This window comes from Chionomys nivalis, chromosome 14 (genome assembly GCF_950005125.1).
Source record: "Chionomys nivalis chromosome 14, mChiNiv1.1, whole genome shotgun sequence".
In the NCBI taxonomy this organism is placed as follows: domain Eukaryota; kingdom Metazoa; phylum Chordata; class Mammalia; order Rodentia; family Cricetidae; genus Chionomys; species Chionomys nivalis.
The window spans coordinates 34,154,972-34,162,861 of NC_080099.1; the positions used below are offsets into that span (position 1 = coordinate 34,154,972).

The following is a 7,890-nucleotide window of genomic DNA, read 5'->3' on the forward strand; positions in this document are numbered from 1 at the left end:
AAATTTGAAATTTATACCCTGGTAATGCTGGAGCAGACATAGGCAGCAGTATATGGCTGATGACCTTGTTCATATTGAGTTTCATGGTCTAAGCTGATGAAGATGACTGATCGGATCTCTTCCACAAGAGGGTGCCAGATCTAATTATAGATGGTTGTGAACCACCCTGTGCTTGCTGGGAACTGAACTCAGGATCTTTGGAAGAACAGGCAGTGCTCTTCATCGCTGAGCCTTACATTTTGAGATGTGGAGAAATGTTCCCATTGTTATGATTACTCCTAGTTTTCCTCTTCTTATTACTCTAAATAGTAGTAGCTCCTAGAGTAGCTGTACACGAGGCAAGAGGGAAATGTTATCCTTAGCTGAGAAACATATTACCTTTTCTCTTATAGAATTGGGTGATAAATGAGAAGTATATAGTTTTGGTAATTTTAGTTGGCTTCAAATGCAGACAGAAACAATGAAGATAATTCCTGATAACGCAGTTGGTTACTGTACTAGCCTCAAGGTGTACTTTATGAAAGTCACAGGATGCATCTTGCATCATTTATACAGTGACCTTCTGAGCATTGAAAGTTAGGGCTTCTAATTTGCAAACAGGCTGGCTCTCCTATGTGGGTAGTAAGTGAGCTGGCTGCACATTTCAGTGGTGACAATTGCATAGGACAGAATGGCCAGAAGATGATCTCCACCCCTCCACTGTGGGCAAAGCAAGTGGAGTCTATGATTGGCCCATTTGTCTTAACTGAGACCTGCATCGACGAGTATCTTCAGCGAAGTAAAACCCAAGTGTCAGCATTGTCTCTTCACTGTTGCCAACGTCTTCTGTAATGAGACTGCTTGAGTTTTTAGTGGCGAATTAGAGCAAGGGTCTTGAGGAAGGAAATATTAGCAAGTGAAGTAGCTGACCATTTTAGTACCAGAACAACCGGCCGGGCAGGTTTGTTGTTTTGGCTATTGTTCTATGCAATGTCACTACAATATTAAGTTTATGCAATTGAACTGTTAATGAGGCTGTAATTTTAGGCAAATAGCTTATTCAAACATAAGACAAGCAATGGAGGACTCTGCTTGAAATGAAATTATAGTTTGAATATCTTTTTCAAAAATCTTAATTTTCTTCTCTTTTTTCAAACTAAGTAGATTAGAAAGTGGAAGGTTAAAACTGTTGAATCTATTCATGAACACACCACACACACACACACACACACACACACACACACACACACACCCCAACCCCCTCAAAGCAAAGTCTTATCCAAATTCCTCAAGAAGTCCCATTCAATCTCCATGTGTATTGCATAAAACTTTCCTGGCTTTCATAGGAGCCACTGTTGTGAGAGGAAGAACCATATTATGCATTAATAGGTACAGAAAACCTTCAAGGGAAAGACCATGAACCCCAGAAGCCATAAACTTTGGGACTGGATTTTAGACTGAAGGTCTCTGGAAGCTCAAAGCCACAATCAAGTGTGTTTGTGGTGGGAGTCGGGGTGGAGTGGGCAGGAGAGACTGATTAAATGAAGCTTTTGGTCCAAATTCCCAACTACCGCGGGTCTGTTGACTATTGGGCTTCAACACCTCCAACTCCACCTTCTTTTCTTAGGCTGTGTAATTGTTTTCTTGAGTGAGCTTGCAATGGCTGGAAAAGGCAAAAGTTTACATAGCAAGATAAAGCATGAAAAGGATTTGTAAATTTTAAAGAGATGTCCTCAACTTACATTTTGATACAAACAAGAAACAGACCACCAAATTAATACGTTTACCTGCTGAGACCCAGCATTCTTCTACAGGACACCTTTCTAAATCTTTTTCTATTTTAAACAGGGGAGAGCATGAATGCAGCATCCTGCTACCACAAATTAAGCATTCGGGTTTCCCACATTTGAGGAAATTGCAACGGTCAGCACATCCAGAGTGCAATGGATTAGCCTCCCCCTGGGAAAACCACCTTCATGATCATGGTATCTCCCCTGCCAGGTAAGTGCAGCAGGACACTTTTGAAACACAGCTGCTTCACTGAGCCAAAGAGGGAGGCTAGAGCTGGTCTGCCCTGTCCATAGCCTTGAAACTTAAAAGTGATTCTGTGTGTGGGTCAACTTTGCAAATGGCTTCCTGTTTCCTGATACTGCAGTCTCAAAAAGGCCTGTGCTTTCACAGGCCTCACAAAGCTATGAAGGCATGCTTGATGCCAGGTTTAAAGCTGTGGTTTATACACATCCACACTAGGCCCCACTAGTGTCTGTACCAAGCTCCATGGGATCCTCCTTGGCCTCCCACAGTGTGGCTAGAGCACACATGTCCTGAGAAAACTCATGACTGCTGCCTTGGATGTACTTTTTTTATCTTTAAATCCTCCATGTTCCTGATGTGGGATTCCCCTGAGTATCTTGTGAATACCATTGCTCAATAAAGAAGTTGCTTTAGGCCTATAGCAGGGCAGAATATAGCCAGGCAGGACAATATCTATATCTATATCTTCATCTCTATATCTATCTATCTATCTATCTATCTATCTATCTATCTATCTATCTATCTATCTATCCATCCATCTATCATCTATCTATCTCTCTCCCACATATGTATGAGAGAGAGAGAGAGAGAGAGAGAGAGAGAGAGAGAGAGAGAGAGAGAAGGCAGAGCCAGAAGACATCATGTAGCTGCCAGTGGAGACAAATGCTGGAACTGTGCTGGTAGGCGACGACCTTGTGGTGATGTACAGATTAATAGTAATGGGTCAATTTACAATGTAAGAGCTAGCTAGAAATATGCACAAGCTAATTGGCCAAGAAGTGATGTAATTAATATAGATTTGCGTGATTATTTCAGGTCTGTGCAGCCAGGAAACAAATGAGCAGTCTCTGCCAACATGTTTCTACGACTATTCTCTAGACCTCTAGCCAGTGCCATGTTGTATGTGTGGAGGTCACATCTCTCAAGGGAGGGTTGAGCCTTCCTGCCTACACGATCTTAAGAGAGTTCAGGTGTTGCACAGCAATTGACTTTAGCTGGAATAATGCTCTTCTGTGATCTATACCCAAGACCGGAGTCAGTCCCGCAACATGCAGATGGACCTTGATAGTATTTGCAAGAGCTTGGCTCTAACTATGGCAGCATGTTCATTTTGCTTCAAGTTTAACTGAGTCTCCGTCACTCTTCGTGTGATTAACTGGACTTCTCATACTTGGTAGCACCAAGACTAAAGCCATCTTTCACAGCGAGTGAAGAATTCCATTAATAAAGAGTTGACAAGTATTGGATGAGCCCTTGGAGACCAAGGGAAAAATGTCACTTATATCAGTCTTAATTCCACGCGCTAGCCTCCTGCTGAGAGTTTTTCAATTATAAAGTGTTAATGTGTGTAATTCTTTAAGACAACTTAGCTTGTATGGCTGGAGAGGGAAAAAACAGTATAGGGCAGGTTGTTTCTGCACATAGCCTCTCCCATTGGATAGTACCCTCACCTACCTCCCCTAGCCTTCTTGCCTGAAGTTCCTCACCAGGAAGCAGAGAAAGTATTTACCAAGTAGATACCGAAGCGCATGGGAAGGAAAAGAGTTTCCGAGATGGATCCTGGGTGGCAGGCGTGGCAGACTGCAAACAGAATGTTTATCACTCGTGAACACAATGGAATTTCTCTTTTTTCTTCTACAAACCTTCAGAGATAGCTAACTCATTGCCAGGGATTATGCCTGGAGGATACTGAAATGTCATCATTAATCACATCAACATCATTATCAAAGGTTTTCATTAGTCTATGCATGCTCTGTGCTCTAGGAGAGTTAGCTTGAGTCATAGTGGTCTTCCTGAACTCTGTGTGAAAAACAAGATACACAGATGCACTGGTTTCTTCTTGGTGTCTACAAAGGACTGGTTTCGTGTTGTTATGTGAATACCAAGGTGACAGAATGTGGCTAAATTAGAATAGATGCCATTCCTCACAGGGACATTTGTTGGTATTTATTATTATTTTCTTGTGTTCACTACAGAGTTGGTGTGGGAGGTCCTTCTGTATTGTTTTTTATTGGTTAATGAATAAAGAAACTCACTTGGCCTGATAGGGCAGAGTAGAGCTAGGCGGGAAAACTAAACTGAATGTTGTGAGAAAGAAGGTGGAGTCAGAGAAGCCATGTAGCACCACTGGAGACAGATGTGGTAAACCACAGCCTCGTGGCGATACATAGATTAATGGAGATGGGTTAATTTAAGATATGAGTTAGCCAGAAATACGCTTAAGCTATTGACCAAACAGTATTGCAAATAATATGGTTTCTATATGATTATTTTGGGGCTGAGCAGCTGGGAACAAGCAAGCCATCTTCTACAACATAGACTATAGCTTGTTACTTTCTGCTCTAATGTACTTACCCACTTAAGTTTCAAAATAGAAATGAAATATAAATGCACATCTTCTTTTTGCAAGAAAGTTGTATGTGATTCTTGTATTATATCAGACAGGCTAATATGCTTTAGCATTTGTAATAGGAAACTTTATTAGCACGATGAAATAAATTCATGCAGGGTAATATCATGTCAACCCGTTGTTACCAGTAGATAAAGTCTGATGCGGTAATTGCTAACTGAATGTTGGATCATGGTTATTACTGAGGTAAAATCATTTGCCATGGGATAATCAGGGGTACAATATTCTGAATGATAAAGGAGTCACTTCTACTCTCTAGTTTTAATTAGCTGAAAATGTGCCCTGGGTATTTGAGAAGGCTCACCTTACTGATACTGTTATTTAGACACAATTTATAATATTGGTATAGACTCTACTAATGTTTTTCTCATTAAAGGTTTTATTATTGTTTTCACTGTAAATTCTGTAGGTGAAGATTTGAAAGTGCATTAAATATTTATTTCAGATCCCTGTGTTTGTATAAATATGTGTGCAGGTATGTGTATGCTGTAGGGAAACATTTTTGTAAGGTCTTAAATGCCAGAAGCTACTGTTTGTGGCTGTGCTATCATAGGCCTCCTATGCTATGCCAATGCCAAGTTTCAGTCCCACAAGAAGATATAGGTGAAGTGTTACTTAAGAAAATGCTTCTTTTACCTATTGATTATCTAGGCTTGAAAATGAGTCCTGGATACCCGATGAGCAAATCTGATGCACTACAGTTCTGATGTTTGATCACTAGGTTGCTTCTGATGTTCATGTTCCAGTTGTTAGTCAGGTTTTTGATGGACATCATAAGTGGTTCTACTGCTCAGCTCCTGAGGGAGAGTGATTGGAAGCGTGTTCTGGAGAACTGTTCACCTCCTCTTGACAGATATATTCAAGAAAACCTTGACAAATGACATCTGTGTGGCTTAAATTCTATTATTTGTCCCAGCATTTTCACCATGATATTTCCCAGGTACAAAAAGGGACTGTGTATAGTCAGCTTAGGCACTCAAGAGGACCGGCCACCGGATCCAGGCTATACCCAGTTTAAAACTAGCACACAATTGCTGTGTGATGTTTCTGAAATGGAAATCCATACATACACTGTGCACTGATATAAATTAACTATTATCATTGATGAAAAACCATGTGGCGAGCCAGGAACCAAGATTCATCTTGCAGCCTCATCCTCAGTGTGGAGTTTCAAATGTGTTTATGCTTCCACCCTGAGGAAAGCGAAGGCCTAGGAGGTGCTCCTATTCCTTAATAGCATTGGCTCTCCTCGTCCTCGAGTGGTCCCTCTGGATTCATGAGACCCTAATCCTGTTAGGTACTTCTTTCTTCTAAGCATTGGTTGTCTGTTGTGGACACACATGATACTGGCAGAGCTGTTTCTTTGCTATGTAACTTATCCTCTATCTCCATTCAAGACACATAATAGAAATTCTTTGGAGGCTAATAAATTGAATAATTGTGTTCTATAAGTGCATAAATCTGCACTCAGAAGACATGGTCTGGGAATGGCTCGACATGGGTTGGCCCAGATAAACACCCATGTCAAGTTAAATGTATGGTGTCCTTTCAAAGTCAGAGTAAAAATATTTGTTTGATAGTTATTTAGTATGGATTAAGGAAATATTTATTCTGAAAAATATAAAACCGTTTATGTCCGAAATGTGAGTCTTAGTACATAGAATCTCCAAAGTAGATAGCTTAGTTTTCAGCTGTGAAGAAAAATGAAATCATGAAATTTGCAAGTAGGAAAGACCATACTGAACGGGGTAACCCAGACCCAGAAAGACAAATGTCAAATATTCTCTTTCATTTTGGGTTCCCAGATCTAGATCTTCAGATATAAATCGATAACTGCAAAAACCTGGAAAGTAAAAAGGGTTGTTTGGGGTGTGGTGGGGACAATAGACAAAGGAATAGTAGGAAATAAGTGATTTGAAAGGGGAAATGGGAAAATAAGGGGGCCATAATTAAGAAGGGGGGCTAAATACACAAGAAGGAAAGTAAAATAACAGTAAGGATGTAGAATAATTTTTTAAGAAACCACACTATTAATCATCTATTGAACAACTTCAATACATGTAAGTTTGTATATAAAGATGCAGATGTAATTCAAATGAAAAATTTCCATCTGAGCTGTCAGTGCTCTCCCCAAGAGGCATAGACTATCTAACAAAACCCTGCACTAAGCAGGGCAGTGGTGTCTTTAAACTTAGCACTCGGGAGGCAGAGGCAGGTGGATCTCTGTGAGTTTGAGGCCAGCCTGGTCTAGCTACAAGTACTAGTTCCAGAACAGCTAGTACTGTTATACAGAGAGGACCTGCTTGAAAAATAAACAAGCAAACAAACAAAAAACAAACAAAAAAGAAAAACAAAAAACAAACAAAAAATTTAAACAACAGCAACAAAAACTCAATACCTGGCATGAGATTGAGTTAGGTTTTCTGAGAGACTACCAAAACATTGTAGGTTATCGCCATTGCTTTTTGTTGCCCCAGGAGGCGGAGGGTAAGAACCAGTTACTGAGGATACCATGCACTTCAGCTGCAGGGCACAGAAGCCTGAGATCCTGAGATGGATCCAACCTGAAAACCTTCTGCCTGAGAACTGCATTTCATGGTACCAAAAGAAAACATGCAAGCTTCCAAAGGAAGGTAGCATCCAATCATTCTATTCAGCTGTGATGCCTGCAAACTACCACAATGACCAGTATGGCAATAGTAGCATAGATATCTTGGTGGTAATCAACAGCCCTCTAAGACACTCAACAAGAGAGAAACCATGCCTGATTCCAGAAAGCTAGTCAACTCTCCAGGGCTTGTCTAGTAACAAATCTTGAAGAACCTCCATCTGCCACTTTTCTAGAGCAGCGTAATCCCTAACCACTCTCACACTCACAGATAGGGGGAGCTCTCGTCTCTCATTGAAAAAATTTCTCTTTGTAACAGAGTCTATATAGAAGACCACAATTTATCAAAATACAGAGATGTAGAGCCCAGTCCCAACTGATACATCTGCAACGTAACTCCTCCACCTAAGGCTCAGGGAAAGTCACAGAAGAGGAGGTGGAAAGATCAGAGCAAGAGAAAGAAGCAGGAAGTTTGCAGTGACATTGTGTCTGCTAGAAATGTCAGAGAAACCATGCCCATGAAGTCTCACCAGCATGGCTCTCTAAATATAGCCCGAAGAGGTAGCAGAGGTAGCACACTAATGAACATGATAACATGGAAGGAGGAAAGCTCATGGGACTGCCGCTCTAGACAAAGAACTATAGAAAACTAAGAGATGCTGAGAGAAGGAGAAACAGTCTTTATCAGGGATGAACACATCATTTGTCTATCCAATACAAAATGGTCAGCCCTGAAAACATATACAAATAATATTATACAGACAGAACAGGTTGTATTTACATTTATATTCATATATTCACACGCAAACATGCATATATATATATATACATACATACATATAAAGAGAAAAAGTGACTA

At 40.5% G+C, this 7,890-nt stretch overlaps 1 non-coding gene across 1 annotated transcript; it reads right to left on the reverse strand.

The window, feature by feature from the left end:
* Positions 1-1,824: 1,824 nt before the first annotated feature.
* Positions 1,825-1,988, reverse strand: LOC130887120 (U1 spliceosomal RNA). Its single transcript, XR_009058346.1, has one exon. It is a non-coding gene; the product is annotated as a U1 spliceosomal RNA (small nuclear RNA).
* Between the last annotated feature and the right edge of the window lie 5,902 nt (positions 1,989-7,890).